The sequence below is a fragment of the Pinus tabuliformis genome, chromosome 1_2, assembly GCF_031772625.1.
Source record: "Pinus tabuliformis cultivar Carrire ecotype Pingquan chromosome 1_2, CPIR1, whole genome shotgun sequence".
NCBI classification, from domain to species: domain Eukaryota; kingdom Viridiplantae; phylum Streptophyta; class Pinopsida; order Pinales; family Pinaceae; genus Pinus; species Pinus tabuliformis.
In genome coordinates, this window is record NC_142298.1 from 429309164 (window position 1) to 429334671 (window position 25508).

The window sequence follows — 25508 nt, forward strand, 5'->3', positions numbered from 1 at the left end:
GGATAGTCCACCATGGATGAATTTGTAAATAAGTTCATGAGTTTGCTAAGATATGTACCATATTTAAAAGGGGGGAAAGAAAAAATACAAAGCTTGCAGGTTTTTTCATATAAAGAAAGGATTGAATTTTACAATCCAAAAACCATGGATGAGACTATAAGGAAGCAAAAATTGTGTTTTAACCAAAACAAAAAAAGAGAGTGAAAATTCTAAGGGATCGATGGCCACGAAGCATGAGAAGTTCAATGCTAAGAAAAATGATTTTAGGAAACTTGTATTTTCTAACACATTTAAAAGTAACCGAGGGGAATATAACAGAAGCGTAAATCAACATAAAATCCTAGAACATAAAGGTGGAAAAGGGGTAGGAGAAAGAAATAGGAATTTTGGTGAATCAACTAGACCATCAATTAAGTGTTGGGGTTTCAATGATAACCATTTGTGGAGGGACCATCCAAAAAACCGAGTAAGAAAAAAAGAAATAGTAAATAACCTAGAAGAAGCCTCTAAATTCAATGATATTGCTTGAAATATCCCAAGGAATAGTGTGGTGCTGGATGGGAGACAAGCAGATCACTAGTTCACTATGGTTCAAATCCAAGGTAAAATTTCTAAGAAAAGTGTTACACTACTAATTGACCCTAGTTTTACTTTAAGTTATATTTCCCATGATGCAATTCAGAAATGTGGACTTAAAAAGGAAAAACAAAGTAAGCCCTAGTTAGTACAATTGGCCACATGAGCTAAAAATAAAGTTACATAAATAAGCAAATATTGTTTATTAAATCTAAATGGAATAAACACTCATATAAACCTAAACATTTTATCTTTGGGGTCATATGATCTTGTTGGGATGGATTGGTTGGAACCTCACAAAGTAATTTTAAATTTCCTAGAAATGTCTTTCGCTTGTATTAATGATGAAGTAGAGTACTATATAATCAAAGGAGTGCCAATATCTATTTCTGTGAAGCAAATTTGTGCCTAACAATTAAATAAATGTGCTTGTAAGGGCTTCCAAATGTTTTCAATCCAGATTGAAGACCTTTCTAGTAGCAAAAATAAACCATTTCTAGAATATTTCCTTATATTTGAGCAATATAAAGATGTCTTTCTTAAATAAATACCAGGACTCCCTCCAAGGATATATATAGAATTTGCCATTGATCACATTCCTAGAGCAGTTCTAGTATCCAAATCCCCATATAGAATGAGTATTCCTTAGTTGATAGAGTTAAAAATTCAGTTACAGGAGTTGATAGATAAGAAATACATAAGACATATTATATTACCTTGGGGTGCACCAATATTATTCGTTAAGAAGATGAGACTCTCATACTCGTATAGACTACAAGAAGCTCAATAAAATGAATATCAAGAACAAGTATCCTTTGTCTTGAATCAATGACTTGTTTGATCAAGTTAAAGGAGTTTCAATTTTCTCAAAAATTGATTTGAGATCGAGATACCATCAGATTAGGATAAAGGATAAGGATATTCACAAAACAACATTCAAGACAAGATATGGACACTATGAGTTCGTGGTACTCCCATTTGGAATCACTAATGCACCACACACTTTCATGTGCTTAATGAATAGTGTACTTAGCCCTTTTCTTGACAAATTTTTCATTGTATTCATAGATGATATTGTGGTTTACTCAAAATGTAAATAAAAACATGATCAACATTTGCAGATTGATCTTCAAACACTAAGAGAAAATTGGTTGTATGCTAAGTTTAGAAAATGCTCATTTTACCAGAAATAGATTCAATGTTTGGGACATGTAGTATCTGAGGAAGGGATTTTTGTGGATCTAGAAAAGATAAGAGATATTGTTGAATGGTCGGTACCTAAAGATGTAGCTACTATCAGGTAGCTTATGGGAATTACAATTTATTAAAAAATATTTATAGAAGGATTTTCTAAAATGGAATATCCAATTACTTTGCAAAAGAAGGGAACAAATCTTGAGTGGAATCGGAAGTTGTGGGATAGTTTTGAGAAACTAAAGCAATTATTAACTATGGCTCCAATCCTGAAATTAACTAACCCCAATAAATATTTAGTTCTATGTACATGTGTTTGTAAAGAAGGATTGGGGGGTGTTATAATGCAAGAATGCCATGTAATCCACTATGAATCTAGGAAACTAAAAGATCATGAGAAAAAATATGCCACACATGACTTAGAACTAGCAGTTATCATTCATGCTCTAAAAATGTGGAGACACTATCTCATAGGAAGAAAATTTCAACTAAAAATAGACAATGTAGTCTCAAATATATATTTGACTAACCAAATATGAATGTTAGACAAGCAAGACGGTTGGCATTCCTTAGTGAATATGATTTTGAAATCGTACACATAAAGGAAAATAAAATAAAAAAATTTGATGCCTTTAGCAGAATGTTAAATCATATTTGTGACATTTCTATAATGAGTTGGCAAAGAAACCTGATAGAAAGGATTAAATCAACTAAAACTTTTGATATAGAATACATGAAAATTAAAGAGAAAATTCAAAAATATGAATTGTTAGGTGAAGACAATATTGATTTTTCAATAAACAATCAATAATTGCTAATGTACTAAGACATAATTTACTTGCCTAATGATCCATATCTGAAAATATTTTCTTTATATGAGTTACATAATAAACCAATAGTTGGGCATCTTGGTTATAAAAAGTTAATAACAATATTGATGAAAGATTTTTATTGGCCTAACATGAAGAAAAGGATAATAGAGCATGTGGAAAAGTGCTTGGAGTGTCAATGAATTAATGCTTCCCATCAATACCTAGCAAGGCTATTATATCCTTTTCCCATTCCAGAATGGAAATGGGAAACAATATCAATGGGTTTCATTACTAGGTTACCAAGGACTAGGAGGAAGCATGATTATATCATGGTAGTGGTAGACAAACTCAGTAAAGTTACACTCTTTATTCCTATAAAATTTACCTTCAAGGCTATTAACATAGAAAAAATATTCATGAAGGAGATATTTAGACTCCATGGTATGCCCAAAGATGTGATTTTAGACCGTGATGCCAAGTTCACTTCTAACTTTTGGAAGGGATTATTTGAAGGTATTAGAACAAAGTTAAACTTTGGCATATCATATCATCCTTAAACTAATGGTCAAATAGAAAGGACCAACTAGATCTATTGATAGAGTTGGACAATATGCCAACACTAAGGGGGTATCCCTGGTATGAAGTCCCAATTAAACCTCACACCATTTGTGATAGAAGCCCCATCTGGGATCTCAGCTCTGTTGCCATAATTTGTGTGTTTTTCTCTTGGATATCAAATGCAAAAATAAATGTGAGACCAAGTGTGTTATGTCAAAAGGATGAGGACGAAATCAACCCTCCATTGATGACTTGTAGAACATGGTACTATAACATAACAAAAGCATAATGAGAAAGACCATGCCTTAAGGAATAATCAAATAGTTTAGACTAACTAAGTCATACACAAGTAAGAGAGAGATAGGTACCAAATGTGAATTAGTTCACAACTAATCACTAACATTAACTTTGAATGAAGATCAAATATTCAAAGCCAAGACACTAGGTACATGAAATGAAATAGTTCATAAATATGTAACCAATGTGTAAAACCACATACATAAATGACGAAAGCATGAATAGTCATTACAAGTGTCATTAACATGTATGGGAATCAATGCATGATTGAAAAATTATCATTAATATTATCGCACATTCAAGTACATGTACACAAACTCATCAAAACCCAATAGTGGGATGAGAGCAATTCATATCATCTTCATGACATAACACTAGCCTCACAATCCCTCCACCTATAAGCTACCAAGAGCAAGTGTCTTCGGCTCCTTAAGTACAAAATATAAATACTATTACTAGCCTAGTTGAAGTGCTAAAATTTGTAGGTGTTAACCCTGTAAAATTATCTGCAAACGAATTATTAAAAATAGAAAAAAATATACAATGGCGAGAACATAAAAATATACACAGAGACTTTCTAACCAGGAAAAGCAAACTCATTTTTTCATTATATTCCTTTAAATGTTACAATACATTATATACATGTCGAAGCATTCGTAAACCCCAATTCATTAACCCTAGATTAGAACATAATCGTAGTTCCCTTGACCAGATATACAAAATGCCATGACCGGATATACAAAATGACATGGACAAAACCATCATGCCCAAAAATCCATGTGCAAAACCATGGATAGGTCCACCCACCATTCTTGTGTCTCACCCCCATCTTTGGGTCTGCCCAACTATTATTAGGTCCGCATAAAAAAAAGTGTGGTTTTGGGTTCCAAGAAAAAATCTCTATGTATATTTTTAGGTTCTCACCATTGTATATTTTTTTTGTTTTTAAGAATTTGTTTGTAGATAATTTCTATACAGGGTTAAACCCTACAAAAGTCCTTTTGCATGATGCATGAGGTTACATTTGAAATAAGGGTAACTTTTCACCTTCTCCTATGAACTTTGGACTCCCTCATGAATTTCAACCTCCAATTGACTCTTTATCTCCCTTAGGATTTTTAAACTTCCACCATGACTTTTGAGCTTCTAAGTGACCTTTGATATTCCCTCTTGGTGCCTTTCCATTAATTCAATATTTTGTCATTAATGAAAAATAATACATTTACATCATGATAATTAGAAATTCACTTGCTCTTGATGTAGTGACTTGGTGATTCCTTCGTTATGCCCAAGGGTCACCTTGACGCTTGGTTGACTATTCACAACTGTCACCAATTTTGATTATGCCTCCCCGAAGCGTTTAGATATAAATGGCCATCACTCTTTGCAACCCCAACCTTGCGAACACACAAACAATTATTAGGTTGCAAGATGGACATACTTTATTATAATAAAAGAATAAATAAAATCTGTAAAATAGAAACTAATCAATATCATCAATGTTGGGAGGGTGTATAAACAACATCTTTCACAAACAACTTCTTGATCAACAATGGATTGTATTCGAGAAAATATCACTCTTGTTTAGACCAAGAATTTATCTTTCCTCTCCGCTTGAACTTGTACAAATTGTCTCACTAAAACAAATTAATCATCTTTAAAACCAAAATCTATGGCTTTGCACTCCTCAAACTTATTGTTGATGTTCTCAAAAGTTTGGAAATTGATAAGATCTAAAGTGTAAGAGTACATTGTTCTAATTGAAATCTAGATGGAAAGGACAAAAAAAACTATAAATGAATCAAATTTAACCAATATTACTGAACCTTGGTCATGAATATTTTAAATATCTTGGCACAATTTCATAACATCGATGCGACCTTAGCTCTATTCACTTACCTATGACTTTTCATGAGAGAAATTAAAGGAGAGTATTAAATACTCCCAAATATATTCGAGTTTCTCAACAAAGGGTGCTATGTTGAAATGTTTTCATTGATATCACCAAGAAGGATGGAAGTCACATCACAGTTTTGACTAGCAACAAAAGAGTTGAGGCTTATCTCTTAATGTGGCACTGGTGCGCCGGCGACTCTCGTCGCATTACCACTCTATAGTGACATAGCATTTGAACTTCTATCCCTATGCCATTTGCTAGAGCTTGGACTCCTCATCGCATGTTTTGAATGCAATATTCAACATAGTGTAATATTATTTCCTCTTCAATGCATTGATCCATATATTTTGTCAAAGAATTTTCCGCACTTTGCTTTGGGAGAATATGAATCAACATCATGCATGTCTCAATCATAATATGTGATTGTGTGTTGCATTAGTGTGTTATTACTTCTCATCTGCATTGGTGGAGACAAGGCGTCTAGCAGTTGAAGGTCAACTCTAATACCTTGAGTCACGCCAATGTGACTGTGTTGGTGTTTCCCATCATAAATGTTCACCTCTAATACTGCACCATGCGCTACTCATTTACAAGTTTAAAGTACACCTTTCATCACCACTTTTATGTTCTTACAACAACTCTTTCGTCACTTAGTGGAATAATAAAATGATATTATTGTGATAGTCATGATAAACCTCATCGCAATGTCTAGAGTTATTTCTGTGTAGCATTGTAGCTAACCTTTTAGATATAAATTATACAATTTCAAAATTAATGTGAAAAAAATGAGCAAAAATAATTGTTGTTACAAAAAAAATTTATATATTTCTAAATATTTAAAATGTTTACTATCGAATTTTTTCCTCAAATATTTATCGTATCATATTCATATCCGAATTCGAATTCAAACTTAATAACTATGATAATCATTATTCCTCTGGCTTTGGACCTATGGCAAGGATTGCATAAAAGTATGGGTTTTTAACCTTTATATCAGCTAGCTCTTGTTTTTTTAGCGCACAAAAAGGTATTTGTATTGCCTTTGACCGTTCAACATATGGTTCCATCCTTAACACACCTAGGGTGAACTCTTTTACTAGATTTTGTCATATTACTTCCATATCTAACTTTGGACCTATGGCAAGGATTGCATAAAAGTATGGGTTTTTAACCTTTATATCAGCTAGCTCTTGGTTTTTTTTAGCACGTAGAAAGATATTTGTATTGCCTTTGACAGTTCAACATATGGTTCCATCCTTAACACACTTAGGGTGAACACTTTTACTATGTTTTGTCTTATTACTTCCATCTCTGGCTTTGGACCTAGGGCAAGGATGGCATAAAAGTATGGTTTTTTTACCTTTATATCAGCTAGCTCTTGTTTTTTTAGTGCGCAGAAAAATATTTGTATTGCCTTTGACAATTCAACATATCGTTCTATCCTTAACACACTTAGGGTGAACTCTTTTACTATGTTTTGTCATATTACTTCCATGCGTTATGGTGTTGTGCATCTTTTCATGCTTCTATGGCACCTTCCTCATCACAATTTGTTTCAATGGAACCACCTATCATGAGCGTTACAAACCCTTAATGTAGCACATTGATGTTTCAACGTTCTTTAAAAGGCCTTAGCACATTAGCAATGCTGCCCTCGAATATTTTCCACATTGGTATTTGATGATACCATACATATGATTCATATTATATCCGTGCATGATTTAACAAATGCCTTATCGTTGCATTTTACATAATTTTGTGGGAGCTTGACAAATTTTTCTTATGACGTGGCATAATCATGATATCAAACTTATACTTCCAACCTTTGCACTTTAATACTCGGCTTTTGTAATATTGTAGCAATTGATCCTCTCTCTACAGCACGTACGGCATGCACAGTCCATATTGTGCATCACTTGTTCTTAGTGCATATAAAGCATTGCACCCAATTTTATTTTCCAATCCTACATACAACCCTTCATGTGATGCCTCTTGCAGCATTGGGGTTACACATTCTCTCTAAATGCCCTTTTTCAACGTGCCATTTGTCAAATTTTTGTAATGTTATATTGTTTCTTATATTCATGGGGCTGCTTATATCCTTCCATCTGGATACGTGTTTCAGTGCATGGTTTTGGATGCTTTCATCGCAATTGTTGAATCATTGGAACTCTTTTTTGGATGGTTCATTCAACACATTCTTTTGAATGTTACACAACATTCCACGTAGCCTTGTAATGCATAGTGTGCACCACGCACTAGCCATTTTTTCCCTTTATCATATGTATTTCAACGACTCAACGTATCATTATAATATGTACTGGTACCCTTCGATAACAGTCATGGTCATTGTGATAATACAATCCTTGTGCCCCAAAACATGGATTTACCGCCCCTCCTATTCATCTGTCTTGCATAGCATTTATAGTCTAGCCAGATTATTTACATCCATTGATGTTGATACAAGTGTTTCAACACATCTTCATCACACTTTCATAGCAACCGTTCTTATAGCATTGTTGTGCCATTTGTCATGGGAACACCTTAATATAATAGTGTGCAGCTTGTGACATTTGTAATGTCATTTATCGCTACCTTTGTGTGTGCCCTTGCATTGCTTATTAAATCTAAGCACGATGACTATCATTGGCTTCCAATTGGCTATTGCAAAGTAATGCCTATTTATTGTATGATTTATTTCATTGAGAATTTGTATCCAATTTCTCATATATTTGATGAATCTCATTACTACTATAATGTGAAGAGTGAGTAACGTTGTTGCCTTTCAACCACCCATGTGCGCTATGGCTTTGCCTCGAATGCTCCATTCGATGGACATAATCAGAATTGTAATAACAAGTGTATTGCTTTGCCCTTGTGCATGTTACCCTTAAGGATATTAAATTGACGAATTTGATGAATAAAATTTTTTGGGCCATAATTCATATATATAGACACATGTTCTTTTGCATGATAATGGTATATGCAGTGTTACATTGTTTGAAATAATTTCTTCAAACCCTGCATATCAACATATAATAAAAATTAGTTAACTTCCACTACATCGTATCATGTTATTTCATTTAAATACTAATGCCTTTGATGCATAATAATGATCAAGAATACACACATAAGTTCTAAGAAATATCCAAAATTACAAATTTCCTTAATGCCTTTTGAAATAGTGATATGCCATGCACTTAGTGGAGTCACAAATAAGATTTTTTCTTCAAAGAATTTTACACTCAAATCCATGAATGAGCTTGATGATTGAAATTGACATTAATATGTCCTACAATTCCTAACTTGATGATGCAATGATATAATACAAGTGTCATAGAATGCTTGTGAAAATGAAACCTATAAGATGAGGACTAAGTTGAACATGGTTGGAACTTCCGTCATGATACTCTAGGTTTTGAAAGGTGCATGAGCAAGATGACAATTTCATAAACCCCAACACATTTGAAAAGATATGGACCAAGGTGGAATATGGTTACCAACATCATACACCTACTTATCATTAAAAATACATACTAATGAGAACATAATGCTTGAAAATGATTCATAAATGCAGTAGTGTAACAAACCATAATAAATTAAATAGAATGATGACCAAGATGAAGTGAAGTGGGTACAAGCAATATGCATCATGAATACATAAGAATCAATAGGGTTTAGGGCATAGGAATACCTATTAAACCTTGAGAGAGAGAGGAGGGGAACCAAAATTTGGATGCTAGGGAAAATTTTGGGTGGTTTTGTAGTGGCTACAACAAAATCTTAGAAGATAAGCTAAGAATGTATATTATGAACAAGCCAACTAAGTGGGAGGGTTATCTCCACTTAATTGATTTTGCCTATAATAATGGATATCAAACTTTTTGAAAATGAGCCCCTTTGGGGTATTGTATGGTAGGAGATGCAAAGTACCTCTAGGTTGGGATCATCCTAAAGATCGGTTAGTATTGGGACCAAATATATTAAAAGAGATGGAAGAAGTGGTTAAAAAAGTCAAGTAAAATTTTAAATAGACTTGAAAAGATTTCAGAAAGAATTCAATGTGGGTGATCATGTATACTTAAAAGTGAAACCAAAGAAAATCACACTTAGGCTCGGCAATTGTCCCAAGTTATCACCCAAATATTGTGCACCTTTTGAGGTGTTAGCCAAACTTGGACCAATTTCTTATTAGCTTGTTCTTCCATGTAATGTTCTGAAATAGGAAAAATAGTGATATACAAAGCAAATAATACGTGCAAGCACAAAATTTCTAAAAATTAGTGAACACCCATGAAATCTCCACAAATACCATGCAGCTGAGTCATTTTATTAAATATATGGAGCAAGAGTAAAATATTATGGAAGGAGTGCACCTAGGCTTACCTCAAGGGCAAGCTTGATAAGACCCAGGTGAGAAAATGCAATGCCCAAAAGAGAGTGAGTTGCCCCAAATAGGCTTTGCGCTACCATAGAAAACTACATTGTCTCCTAGAAGGATGCTACTAAAAGTCCATCCTCTGGTGCTCAAAACATTCTAAAACCCAGAAAGGGTTTGTGATGCAGGAGCATGAGGCTTAAAGGCAAAAGGCTTCATTTTATTCTAGAAATCCAAAAAAAAGTTACAAGCAAAGGAGTGGGATCCTTTAGTTATCAATTTACAAAGTTTTCTAGATAGGAATTGAGCTAGAATATAGGTATTTGAATGATTTTGTAATTAATTCAAGTAGTTCAGACTTAGTTGAGATTCTCAAGGAGAATATCAAGAATTTTAGGTATTTATATAGGATTAGATAGATTCGATCCATTGATTGAGGATCGGATTGTTGGATGTAAAGTATTTATGTAAGTTTTGAACTATTGTAAGAGGATTTGGCTGGACTTGGTTATGGAGAATTAGACTGTAAAAGAATTGAATTATCTTTGTATCTCTATGTAATTTATGCATGAAAGGTTAAATCCCAAAGGTTTGGATTCCTTCGAATTATATCTGTGTATTGTTGAATTTCATTTTGGCCTATAATCTAGAGTTCTGTAAGATCTGGTGTTTTCATGTTAAATTCCTCATTTACTGTATATTAAGTTAAGCCGAATGTGTTTCAACCCATGCAACTTTAATTAGCTAAACTCTGAATTCATTAGTGAAGAGCTAAACCTGGAGGAAGCGCTAAAATCATAGCGGAAGGAGGAAAAAGTCTAACAAACTTGTGAAGAAAACCGAAGAAGCCTAGAACTGTCCGATCGACAGAACCGTTAGATCTACAGTAGTCGTGTGAAAATCAGTATTGAGGTTTAACCCAGAACCGAATGCGATATTTTATTAAACTAGGTTAATAGTGCAATTGATTTGGGCCATCCGATTAGAGGAGCGAGATCCAACAGATATCGCCTAGAAAAGTGAACAGTGGTTAATAAAATTTTCGGACCCAATGAGCAATTCAACTGTGGCTTAATTCCGGTTGAATTCTGGATGGTCGTCGTTGTCCGTTGTGGAGGCCGCGATCCAACAGTGGTCGCATGGTAAAAGTATACGCGGTTTATTCTAGGTTTCGAACTCGAGAAAATATGAGCTGGAGCTTTGTTTTCTTTCGGTTCCAGGTAAGTGAAGTTCTGTTATTTTCCGGGTAAATTTAGCAACTCGACTGTTTTAGTAGGATATCTAAATTTGGAGGCAGATGACTGAAACTCCAAGGGAAATAGAAGAAGAATTTCCACCTGCGCTTGAGAAGATCGTTTCAGGATTTGAATGATTATCCCTTACACCTGCAACTAGACCACCATTTGTGGTATCAGAGAAGCCTACTGACACTGAATAGGATCTCAAGGATCAGAAAAAGAAATCCAACATGGCTTTCAGAGTTGGAGGAAGAGGTGGTGGTCGAAGAAGAGGAAGACCAGTTGCAAATGCTGAAGTGTTGGAAGCTATGCAATAGATGCAAGCCAGATTAAAAGCAATGGAAATGGCAAGAGATGAAGATGTTGGAGATGTCAGTGAACCTGAAGTTGGAACTGCAGAAGAAGAGGAACTTACAGATGTAACTCCAGAAATGAGATTCTTTAAGTCTGTATTGAGATCCACATCTAAGCCCAAACTTGAAGTTTCAATCTATACAGGAAGCTTAAGCCCTGAAGAATTGATAAACTGGATTAATGACATGGAGAAATTATTTGATTATGAAGAAACAGAAGAAGGAAAGAAAGTGAAGTTTGTTGTCACAAAATTAAAAGGACATGCAACACTTTGGTGGGATGGAGTGCAGGTAGAAAGAAGAAGACTTGGTAAACAACCAATTAAGAATTGGAATAGAATGGTGGCAAAGTTGAAAAATATGTTTTTTCCAAGTGACTATTAGCAGACATTATTTAGATAGATGCAGAATCTTAGACAGAGGTCTATGATAGTGAAGGAATACACAGAGGAATTCTACAAAGTGAGCATAAGAGCAGGACAAATCCAAGATACATATGAGAAGGTTGCAAGATATGTGAATAGTCTCAAAATGGATATCCAAGATGAGATAAGTGTACTGTCTCCTAAAACATTAGAAGAGGCTTATCAGATGGTATTGAAGGTTGAAAAAAAAACTCATGAGGAAGCAGTATTCTAGAAATAGAGGTACTTTCCGAGGAAGGGGAAGTCAAGGTGGTAGAGGAAGGTCTACAACACCTAGATATGGAGCTAGCAGCAGCTCAAATCAGCATGCACACACAGGAGGTGATGCAAGTGGTAGATGGAGTTTTTCTAGAGGAAGAGGAGGTACAGGAAGAGAACTCAGATGTTATAGATGTAACAAGCTGGGACACAGAGCCTATGAGTGCCCAGAAAACATAGGAATGAATTAGAGGAATGCAATTGTTGCTAAGACTGAAGGGGAAGCAACAAAGGTAATAGAATAAGAAAATGTACCAGATAAAGGAGAGTCTTTGGTAGTTAACAAATTTTTACTAAAACCAGTTAAGGAAATTGTTGAACCAACACAAAGAAAAACCTTGTTCGGGACTGTGTGCAAGGTTCAAGGGAAATGTTGTCTAATTATAATTGATATTCGTAGTGCAAAAAATTTGGTCTCCACAGAAGTGATGGAGAAGTTGAAATTGAAGACAAAGAAACACCCAACACCTTACAAGGTGTCATGGCTTCAAAAGGGATATCAGCTGATAGTGAATGAGCAATGTGAAGTGGAGTTGCAGTTGGGAAAGTATAGAGACAAAATTTTGCGTGATGTGATGCCTATGGATGTGTGTCACATATTGCTAGGAAGGCCTTGGCAGTATGACAGAGGAGCTATGCACGATGGAAAGAAGAACACATACAAATTTAACAAAGATGGTGTCAATCATACATTGCTACCTATGGAAGAAGAGGATGCATCAAGGAAACCTAATCCAAAGACCTTATTGTTGAGTGGAAAGGAGTACTTGCAGTAGATGGAAGAAGATGAGGTAAGTTTTGTATTGATTTGCAAATCCAAGGTAATAATAACTTCCACTAAAGTTTCTGATTTACCAATTGCAATTCAAGAGATTCTAGATAGTTATTATGTATCATTGTAGATGATTTGCCTGATGAGTTACCACCCATTAGAAAAATCAGTCATCATATAGATTTGATTCTAGGAGCAAATATACCTAATAAATCATCTTACAGGATGACTCCCACAGAGAATGAAGAAATCAGGAAACAGGTTTAGGAACTGTTAGACAAGGGACTGATTAGAGAGAGTTTGAGTCCTTGTGCAGTGCCAACAGTGTTGAGCCCAAAGAAAGATGGAGGTTGGAGAATGTGCACTGATTCAAGAGCAATCAATAAGATAACAATCAGGTATAGATTTCCTTTACCTAGAATTGAAGATTTGATGGATTGTTTGAGTGGAGCAAGATATTTTACAAAGTTAGATTTAAAAAGTGGTTATCATCAAATCAGAATTAGAGAAGGGGATGAGTGGAAAACTGCTTTTAAGACAAATGAAGGATTGTATGAATGGATGGTAATGCCTTTTGGGTTGTCAAATGCTCCCAGTACATTTATGAGACTCATGAATGAAGTTTTGAAAGAATTTATAGGTAAATTTGTAATAGTATATCTGGATGATATATTAGTTTACAACAGATCAAAGGAGGAACATGTGAGACATTTGAATTATGTCTTACAGAGGCTACAACAAGAGAAGTTACTATTAAATTTAAAGAAATGTTCATTCATGAAGGAAGAGTTGGTGTATTTGGGTTTTGTTGTTTCTACTAATGGGTTAAAGATGGATCCTAAGAAGATAAAGGCAATCATGGAGTGGCCTTCACCAAAAAGTGTCTTTGAGGTAAGAATTTTTCACATTCTTGCTAGTTTTTATAGGAAATTCATAAGGAATTTTAGTAAGATCAATGCTTCTATTATTGACACTGTAAAGAAGGACAGGCAACCATTTAAATGGACTATTGAAGCAGAAAATAACTTCCAACTGTTGAAGAGAAAGATTATTGAGAAACCTATTTTGATTTTGCTTGATTTTAACAAAACTTTTCAAGTGAAGTGTGATGCCAATGGAGAAGCCATTGGAGTTGTTTTAAGTTAGGAGGACAGACTTGTAGTTTATTTTAGTGAAAATTTGAATGAGTCAAAGAAGAAATATTCTTCTTATGACAAGGAATTTTATGCAGTGGTGTAGTCTTTGAAGAAGTGGAGACATTAATTGATGCCTAAGGAGTTCATACTATATTCAGATAACCATGCATTACAGTACATTATGCAATAGCCAAAGCTTAACCAGAAGCATGCAAAATGGGTAGAATACCTTCAAAGTTTTAATTTTGTGTTAAAACATATAACTGGTCAATCAAACAAAGTAGCAGATGCCTTAAGTAGAAAAAGCATTTTGGTGCAAGAAAGTCAAATTCAAGTGTTGGGGTTTGATTTTCTTAAGGAATTATATGAGAAAGATCTAGATTTTAAAGAGGCATTTGAAGCTTGTAGAAATCCTGTTTTGTTAGACAGAAGTAAGTGGCTGGATTATTTCGTGCAAGAAGGACTGTTATTTAAAAGAAATCAGTTGTGCATACCAAATTGTTCTATGAGAGAAAATTTGATCAAGGAAAAACATAGTGGTGGACTTGGAGGACATTTTGGTGCAGACGAGACTTACGAGAAATTGAACAGGTTTTATTTCTAGCCAAATATGAAAGTTGAAGTAGAAAAGTATGTGAAAAATTGTAAATTCTATCAGTATGCAAAAGGAAGGAGCCAAAACACAAGTTTGTATGTCCCATTACCTATTCCAGATAGGCCTTGGGATACGGTAAGTATGGACTTTGTTTTTTGTTTTCCAAAAACTCAAAGGGGACATGATTCAATTTATGTAGTAGTCGACATATTTTAAAAAATGGCACATTTTATTCCATGTTATAAAACCAGTGATGCTACTCATGTTGAAAACTTGTTTTTTAAGGAAATTGTAAGGTTGCATGGTTTACCTAAGAGCATTGTTTCAGACAGAGATACCAAATTTGTTGGTCATTTCTGGAGGGCTTTGTGGAAGAAGCTTGGCACTAAACTGAGTTTCAGTTCTGCATATCATCCTCAGACTGATGGGCAGACATGAATTTGTGAACAGAATCTTGGGTAGTCTTCTGCTAAGCCTTGCAGGTGAACATCCAAAATAGCGGGATCAAATATAGGCACAGGCCGAATATGCTTATAATGATTCTCCTAACATGAGTACAGGGCAGAGTGCATTCCATATAGTTTATGGAATGCACTCAAGAGGAGTGTCTGAATTGAGATATTTGGGTAAAGCTGAAATGAGGAGTGCTCTAGGAGAATATTTCGCTTCTAGGATTCAAGCAGTTCATGAATAGGTAAAACAACAGCTACAGGACAGCAACACAAAGTACAAGAACAAAGCAGATTTGAAGAAGAGAGAAGTAAATTTTGAGGTTGGAGATTTGGTTTTGGCACACCTAAGGAAGGAAAGATTTCCAAAAAGGGAGTATAACAAATTAAAATTCAAGAAGATTGGACCATGCAGAGTTTTAAGGAAATTTTTTGCAAATGCATATGAAATTAAGTTACCCCCTGGTATTGGAATATCTCCAATTTTCAATGTTGTTGATTTATACAAGTATGAAAAGGGACAGGCAAATGACACAACAAAATACAAGGAAGAACAAGAGGTGGATTGGGTAAAACAGTTACCTATAGCAAAGGCATTGCAACCAGAGAAGATATTTGATAAAATAGTATTTAAGAAAACAAGGGGATATGAGTATTTTCAGTGCTTGGTCAAGTGGAAAGATCAATGAATTGTTAATGCCACTTGAGTGACAGAAACCATGCTACATAAGTTGGGCCGATCTATAGAAGAGCTCATGGACAGGAGCCCATGAAGAATTTTGTCCTCAGAAGTTTGATGCAGAATTATGAGGCTTAAAGACAAAAGGCTTCATTTTATTCCAAAAATCCAAAAAAGTGTTACAAGCAAAGGAGTGGGATCCTTTAGCTGTCAATTTACAAAGTTTTCTAGATAGGAATTGAGCTAGAATATAGGTATTTGAATGATTTTGTAATTAATTCAAGTAGTTCAGACTTAGTTGAGATTCTCGAGGAGAATATCAAGCAGTTTAGGTATTTATCTAGGATTAGATAGATTCAATCCATTGATTGAGGATCAGATTGTTGGATGTAAAGTATTTATATAAGTTTTGAACTATTGTAAGAGGCTTTGGCTGGACTTGGTTATGGAGAATTAGACTGTAAAAGAATTGAATTATCTCTGTATCTCTGCATATTTTATGCATGAAATGTTAAATCTTGAAGGTTTGGATTCCTTCGAATTATCTCTGTGTATTGTTGAATTCCAGTTTGGCCTGTAAACTAGAGTTCTGTAAGATCTGGTGTTTTCGTGTTTAAATTCCTCATTCACTATGTATTAAGTTAAGCCAAATGTGTTTTGACCCCTAGAACTTTAATTAGCTAAACTCTGAATTCATTAGTGAAGAGCTAAACCTGGCAGAAGTGCTAAAATCATAGCGGAAAGAGGAAAAATTCTGATAAACTTGTAAGGAAAACCGAAGAAGCCTAGAACCGTCTAATCGACAGAACCATTAGATCTACGGTAGTCGCGTGCAAATCAGCGTCGAGGCTTAACCCAAAATGTGACGCGATATTTTATTAAACTAGGTTAATAGTGCAGTTGATTCGGGCTGTTCGATTAGAGGAGAGAGATCCAACAGATATTGCATAGAAAAGTGAACGGTGGTTAATAAAATTTTCGGACCCGATGAGCAATTCAACTGTGGCTTCATTTTGTTGAAGTCCGGATGATCGTCACCATCCATCGTGGAGGTCGCGATCCAACAGTGGTCACGTGGTAAAAGTATACGCAGGTTAGTCCAGGTTTCAGACCTGAGAAATTATAAGCTAGAGCTTTGTTTTCTTTCGGTTCTAGGTAAGTAAAGTTTTGTTATTTTCCGGGTAAATTTAGCAACTCAGTTGTTTTAGTAGGATATCTAAATTTGGAGGCGGATGACTAAAACTCCAAGGGAAATAGAAGAATAATTTCCACCGGTGCTTGAGGAGATCGTTTCAGGATTTGAATGATTATCCCTTACACTTGCAACCAGACCACCAGTTTGGCCTAGACTTGACCTCCGAAAATCAACCCCAAATACCACGTCCTCCTCAAACTAACTGGAAAATACAGCCTATCTAGAATGTACTGAATAAGCCTTCCATTTCCCCCAAAAATTTTGAACTCCACTCCCTCGATGATCTCCTCAAACCCCTAGCACAACCCAACTCCCAGACTCCTTTCCTCAACATTCCACAAGCGCCTAGAAATTGGATTCTACGCTGGCCCAGAAATTGTGCCACTATTGTTATCTAGAATTGGTTTGAGTCCGTTGTTGGAATGCCTAGATTGGCTTTAAATTGTTGTTGTAGCTTCCTCTAAATTTTTCCCAGGAGACTGAGAAAGGAATTGGTCCCAATCCTTCAAACCAGAAAACCCACAAAATGGAACAATATTACCAACAACTTCTTATTGGAAAGAGACATTTGTTTGACCCTGGTAGAGTGCTAAGAAAATTCATCCAAATTAATCTTAGCCTCTCCTCAACAAACCCAGAAAAACCCAAAAAGGGTTGGACCTAATTTCAACCTTCCAAAAGTGCCCCCAAATAATGTTGGCACCCTCTACAGCTGGGTAATTCATACAGCCTAGTAAATAGCTTCCAAGGCCCTCCAAAATTAGCTAAGGATACCTCCAAGAACTATCCTTATTCCCCCTTCCAAATCTTCATCCCCCAACTCCAGTACAAGCCTCTACAACTAATGTGCTCCTCTAATGATTGCACAAGCACAATAAGACTGTCTCTGTGTGTACACTAGAGGAAGAATTTCGATTGGCTGACCAACCATTGGTTCAACCCGGTAAACTCCACACAAGAGTAGTAAAATCCAACACAATTATGTCCCCAAAGTTCCAAAACCAATGTTTCTCTGAAGCTCCCTCTCCTGGGAAGTGTGTACTTCCCTTCTACATACAATCTGCCCCCAGAACAATTTGATTTCCTCTATATAATACTCTTGTACTAGCTCACAAGTGTGGAAATGTCTCACCTATGGTGGCACTCTGAAGTCCACCGAAGTAGGAGTTGAGATATCCCCTTTGAAATCTCGTGTGTTGAACAACACTTTGTTGACCCTGTTAAACAACTTGAGAAAACTATGATTCAAATATCAAATTAGAAAAATATGACCAAAATGAGGCCCTCCACCTCTATTTATCTTGTTTCCCCTTCTATTCTTTCATGTGGCCCCCACAATTTGAGTTCCCTCTACTCTTTCTCCCCACAAGTTCAAACTCTCCTAAGGGGTACAAATTTCCTTTAGAGTGGCCCCCACTTTCCACTTTCTTTTCCAAAAAATTTAAGTGGGTTCCTCTTAATCCACCTTTCCTAAGTTCCAATGCCAAAATATCTCTCGATGGTAAAAATTGTAAAAATATAATTACTTCTTAACCATATTAATTAATTGGGGACATTACATTCCTCTCCACCAAAAATTGCTTGTCCTCGAGCAATGGTTGAACAAGCACCCCCTCTATTAGCCGACCCAAAAAGTCACTACAAACAATACAAGGGTTCCCAGTGTGCCACTGATTCATCTCTGATCTCTGCCTTGCCCTGCCAGGATCCGAAGCCACCCTGATCAGTGTGAATCATCCCTTTCTCCACTAACTATCCAACTCATAATAAGATCCTGACGCCCTCTACATGTCGCCATTAAGTAGAGTATCATGGTAGCTTAAGACCCTGATCATCTCACTAGTACAAAATGACTAATTAATTACTTAAAAAACAACTAAAATCTGCATATAAATGACCATTTTTCAGTCAGTGGCCAATAGTAGCTAATTTACAGTATCTTATAACGTGACCAACTTCTAGTAATTTTTAGCTTAGTCATTAATTGGTTTCCTCAATTTTACCATCTAATAGTATGTTCAATCATAAATTTGGTCATAAATTTTTCATTGGTTTAGTCACTAATTGTCACAATTAGTGACCAAATATACAACAAATATATTACTATATGAATCCTCGAGAAAACCAATTAATGACCAAAGAAATATGTCAAAAATGTTGGTCCTGTTATAAGATACTATAAATTAGCTATTAATAGTCACATATATGCAAATTTTAGTCATCATTTGAAACGAATTAATGACCAAAGAAATATGACTAAATTTTAGTCGTGTTATAAGATATTGTAAATTAGCTACTAATAGTCATATATATGCAAAAATTAATCATCATATTAATCAAAACTTTATCATTTGTAGTAGTCATTTATATTTTTTTTGTATTTTCATATTCATTATATAAACAACTGATTTAGTAGCTTCTATTCATTTAATTTAATTTCATTCATATTCATTATAAATGACTAATTTAGTCATATATTCATTTTATTCATGTTCATCATTAATTAATATAAAGTACTCTTTAGTAGCTTTAGATTGATTTTATGTGTTCATTATTAATCAACATAAATTAATTAGTATGATTTTGCCACTAAATTTAAAAAAAAAATGCCATACAATGTGCATGTTTATCTAATATGATAACGCAAAGTTGCATATGTTAATTACAAGAATAAATAAGATCAAGTGAAAATAAAAATAATTTCAACCGTATAAATTTTATTATATAAAATATCAAGTATTACAATATGAGTTTCCAATTTAATATCAATTGGACTACAATTTACACATGAAATATTGTTTCATCATTTCAAAACATTATCGTTGTGTTGCCAAAGCTTTGCAAGTGAATTCACCAACTCTAAATGCTTCACCATTAGTCTCTATGAGTGTGTCTTATGCAAGATATTGGCTCTAAGGGTATTACTAGACAAATTCTCCTCTCTCTCTCATTTTTCATTTGTCGCTCCAGTGTTATTGTTCTCCTCTTTCTTCAAATGCTGCTTCTTACCATCAATATTGAGTTCCTCTCTTGAAAATGAAAGAAGATACAATGCAGAGTACAAGACATGAAAGATGATGAATACTTGAATATAAAATAATGTGGACTATAAAAGATTTATACAACATATACTTCAACATTCGATAGTGGCCACTATGTGGCCCAAAGAAAATAAAATGTCACCATAGAAAATAACACCTTAGGAACTTAGTATTCAACGTTCAACAAAACCTTAGGCGCAATCATACCAAATAAGTTACATGTTAAAAATATAAGGCAATAGATAAATTGTGAAAACAAATGGAAAAAAAAAAGATCGGTGTAAAAAATATCCTTATTGCTTGTTCTAAAAGAGTCATGTTCCTTAAATTTGAATATTCTTTTGCCCACAGTAAAAGTTCCTTGCTATTATGACCTATGTTTTTAGGATCATGAGATTGATCCAACATCATATTGGATTGTGGAGACAAAATGATTCAACTTTCCAAGATGAGTATCTCACTTGGTTGAATGAAGGTGCTAGCCGTGAGTAATGTCAAAACCTTAGGGAAGCAAAACAAAGGCCTAAGAAAATATATCACCACTTGTCCACTTAAATAAAAAATTTCAATCCCACAATGGCCTCTCGGAGTACATTTCGTTGGATGGATATCACACTGTGAGAGATTATTGTCTAATACAATGAGAAGTGTACATATATTGTCACAATCCCCCTCACAGTTAGACCCTCTAGTTGTGTCCTATAATATTAATCATATTATACTATTTAATTATAATTATGACTATCAAATAATTATTACTTTGAATAGTTAGTCTAAAAATGCATTTTTACTATTTCTGTGTACATGAAAATATTCGGGAAAAAAGGTAATTTTTGTGACTAGTTAATTTCGAGTGAACCTAAATACACAAGAAATTATGGTGCCTCGGTGTTTCTCTATGGGTTATCCGCTCATTGTACCAATTGTTCCCATGCCCTCTACTGCTTTTGGTGAATTCCTCTTTGATGATGTCTAATTCCAATGCAATGGACATTTATGCTCGATGTTTTTCTGAGCCAAAGGGAAGCTCCACAAGTAAAAACCAAAAAGTAGCCTCAAATATATTGTTGGGGCCCAAAATGCATTAATTATATGACAAGCCAAGAAACACTGCACATTAATCATCTTCCTTTTAATATTGATTAATAATTTCTTTGCATGATCATGTAATACTAAAGTGTCAAGTAGGGACATTTAAACTTAGTCATCCATCAATATCACCTTTAAGAGTGCTTAGTAGTTAATACTTCCTATTACACACACATTAGATCACCAACTTCAAGGATAAAAATATAAACACAACAAAAATGAAATTAAAAGAAATGCTAGGAAGTGTTAGTGTCAGTATCTGCATACTTCCATCAGGGATCAAATTTGCTCTTTGCATTTTCATTTTAGGGGTCCCATACTGAAATTTTCACATAATTTCATTAGTTCATGTCAAACTAATCCACTAATGGTTGTCTTCTCTTCAAAAAATATAAATTTTTTCCTCATAGAGTATACTTGCTGACCCTTCTTCAGGTTGTCTTCAGTTATGGTTTCATGGTCAATTTGCAATCATGCTTTCATTAGGTCATAGGGCATGTTTTCATTAGGTCTTAGGGTTTCATTTCCAAGGTCAAGAGCCTGATTTTATAGTGTAAATAAAGGTTAGCAAGGGTATGAGGATGATGAATAAGTCAAGCATGATGGCCTGTAGGTCATAGCCAATGAATAATTATCTTATGTTTTTGAGGTGAAAACAGAGTATTTTGAGTTTATTTGTATTTCTTATGTAATTTTAAGTCACTAAACGTAATAAATGTTCCCAGCTGCACCAGAGCATATCTCCTTGCTGCAAGAAAAAGAAACACTGCAAAAATCAGTTCAAGATGAGCATTATCCACCTGCAAAGACACAAAGAAGAAAAGGCATTAAAACAGAGTTTTCAAGAAGGGCAAGAAACATTAGAAAGTGGGTTTTTCAAGTGAAAAATCAAAATCTACTCCTATTTAAGCCCTCACCATTCATTTCCATGTTCATCATTCTCATGTGGCAAGCAAAGAGACAAAAAGTGAGAAGAACGGGCATGCTTGAGCGAGTTTTGGGCGAAGAAGAGTTGGCGCTGCGCTTTTGGAGCAGTGGTTGAGTAGCGGTGCGCATTGGCAGAGCGGCGCTGTGCTTCTGAGGTAGGTAAGGTTGGTGTTGCACGTTGAAGACTTGGCACTGCATGTTGAGGTCGGCACTGCGCGGCTAGAAAATTTCCGCAGTGTTATTTTACACTAGCGTTGCGCATCTATGCACCGGCGCTGCGCGTTGAGCAGGGAGGCTAGAAAAGCCTCAAAAATTCATATAAACCTCCAAATTTCTCTCTCTCACCTGCATACAAGTAAGTTGACCTCCTTTGCTGCAGTTTTGGTTTGCATATCAACATCATAAGCATCATTCTCCATGTTAAATAAGAAACCCTAAAAATCTCCCTAGTGGTGCCTAAAACCCTAAACCCTCATTGTTCATCCTATCACCTATCCCTGCGGCTCTAAACTATTCCCCTATCCCTATATCCCTATCCCCTTATCCCTTTATCCCCTTATCTCTATTCCATAACATTCCCATCCCTTTATCCCTCTTCCCCAAGGGCAATTTCTCAAAACAAGCCCTCCCTCTCATTTCCTACTCCCTCATTCATTTTTAGCCCATAAAGTCATTTCCCATCCCCTCACACCTAAAACTCTTTCACTCATTCCCTTCATACAACCTCCAACCTTGCAAACATGGACATAGAGGACCAAGACCATGTGGAGGAGGGAAACACAGGCAATGACACTTCAGCAAATGAGCAGTCTCTATCACTATTCCCTGATCAAGATCATTGTGCTTCATCATCTCAGTCTCCTCAACATCTCTTGGGAGACCTTTATTTCTCATGATATCTTTAGGGGTCCTCAAATTCCTCCACCAATGTCTCAAGAAGTAGGAGGACCTTCTAGTAGTGTTCAAGTGAATGAGGAGGCCCAGGATATTAGAACTACTGAGGTGCCCGTTTACATGACATATCAGATGAGCACAAGGAGATTACTTCTAGCCAATAGGCAAGTGTTTTCTTCACGGGATGTGGAAGGGACCTTGCCTTCTTCATCAGCCCATAGGCAAATGCTAGCTCCACAGGATGTGGAAGGGGCTTTACCTTCTTCATCGACACAGTAGGTATAGGTGCAACAGCTACACAAAGGGAAGGAAAAGATGCTGGAGGAGAGTCTTGATGATGAGCCAGAGCAGCGTTATACTCATCATGGAGTTGAAATCATTGACTTAGAGGCTCAGGACGAAGAAACCATCAAAGACATCATCATACAAGAAATGGAAGCTCAGGTACAAGCTTTGGCGGACAATTTAGAGAGGGCCAAATATGTCACCACATATTTTAAGCAAGAAAATAAGCAATTGAGTGACAAACAAGTCCTCATGGAACTGGAAATGCTCAAGGTAATACGACAAAGTGGCAAAGAGGCACAAGTCTCTTTGACTTTTATTGAGAAAGAGATTGAAGATGATAGGGAGACTTGGCTTGAGAGAGTCAACTTGCACCTTGAGAAGCTGCTACAGAAGGCCAATAGAGATAATCAGATGATCAAACACATGGCCTATCATTACAGGACCCGAAACAAGATTTGCAATATGAGGGTCAAGAAGATGAAAGCTAGGCTTAGGTGGCTTTGAAAGGAAAAAAGGAGGAGGATAGGCTTAGGATGCTTGCTGAAGCTTCCTTGGCTCATCAAGACACTTTATGAGGATGCTTCTCACAAATTTTGGGCAAGTTTAGAAGAAATTTTGTCACTTGCAAATTTTGGAATTTTACACACAGGAAAACTGTCGGTGGCGCTGCGCTTTTCCTAGGGGAACCCAATGAAGAAATGGTTTGAATTTTTGGATTTATAGCAATGAGGACATGCACCCTAGCGATTTTCAAAGTTTTTGGGGCAAAACTGGTCCACCAAAATGTCAAACAACACCCTAAAAATGACCTTTCTGCCACTTTTTGGACACACAGAAGCAGTCTTGGGAGAATCACGTTTTGAGGGGTCAAATGAGCTTCGAATGCATAAATTCTAGGTGTTTTGGAAATTATACTTGCATACCTTTCCAATGAGCTATCATGGGCTCAATTTGGATGTCGAGAAGGTCTCCAAAGGGGACCTGAAAGTGGCACTGCGCGTTGGGCCAGTGGCGTTGCGCTTAGGGCAGTTTTTGCTCAGGATAGCTAGTTTTCTAGTTTTTTACTGTGTTCTTGGATTCTATCTCATGGATTATGATTCACCATTGTAAGTTATGACTTTGCATGTAATTATGATAGATAAATAGTAATAGATGGTAGATTCATTGCTTTAGAAATCAGTTTGAGCTCAAATGAATGAGTTTTTCACTTTTAGAGGCAAGTTGTTGAGATGCCTATATTCCTGTTTCTTGTTCAGTATTAGTTAGATTAGATGAGGAGGTTGAAATCATTTCTATATCTTCTTCTTATTTCTCATTGTAAAGGGTTGGACTCAGCTGGATGTTCAGACCTTGATTGTACGCCTTTTGTAAGCAGTTTGGCAGGAGATTAATAAGAATTGCAGCTATTTTTATGGGATCCATGTGGTATGAGTTTTAGTACAGTTTCTTCTTCAGTGATGATTTTTTAATTTGTTTTATGTATTGCGTTAATTATTTCATTGCTTCTAGTTGAATGTTTTCAAGTTGATAGGAGGAATTAATTAGATCAATGCTCTGCCTTGGGAAACCATTCACCATTTCATGTTTTCTACAGTCTAGGAGGGATCCATGGTTTTCACATGCCCTTCTTAGCTTCTCACCAATATAAAACATCTCACCCCATCAAGCCCTTGAGTGCTAAAGCCTATGCCTACCTTGCCCCATTGAACACCCTGCAATTCTGACCTAGTTCCCTAGACCTAAACTATCCAGCTCCTCCTGATCCGGAAAAACCCCTTTAAAGTCCAATCAAAATTTCATGCTACTATACCTAGCCTAAAATCCTTTACTTGATCTAGTCATCTTGACTAAGATCCTTACGGAGAGAGCCCTCTCCCGGCCTAGTAGAGCTAGCTACTTGGCTAAGTGTGGTTTGTGGTTACCCTGGCATTGCCTTCCTTCAGCCTGAGGTTCAATCCAAGTGATAACATAGTGGCGACCATACTGGGGAACGAAAAAGACTAATCACCCCGGTAATATCTTTCATTTGAATTCTTAAGCTTATAGATGATGAGTTTTAGAATTTACTAGGTTGAATTAGAAAGTTGTAAAGCAATACATAAAACTTCAAAATTTGAGCACACTGGCTTTGATAAAGTACACTAGGGCTAATCCCGATCCAAATCCTGCCCCAGTAGTGGATAATCCTAATCTGATTTCGAGAAGACTCAAAATACAAGAAATTTCAGTCAGTCCCACACCTTCAATAAGAGTAGATTCATGCCCTAATGAGTGGTTGTTTTTAGAAGATCTCCCCTTTGATTTGTCATTTGACCTTTCCCTATTTAGAACCAAGTCTGAAAGTGCACTTGATGACATAGTTATATATCTGGAGTTTATTGCAGATATTGAAGTCCAAAAGACAAACCGGTCAATTGATGAGTATATCCTAAATTCCCCTCAATCATCCCTCCCTAC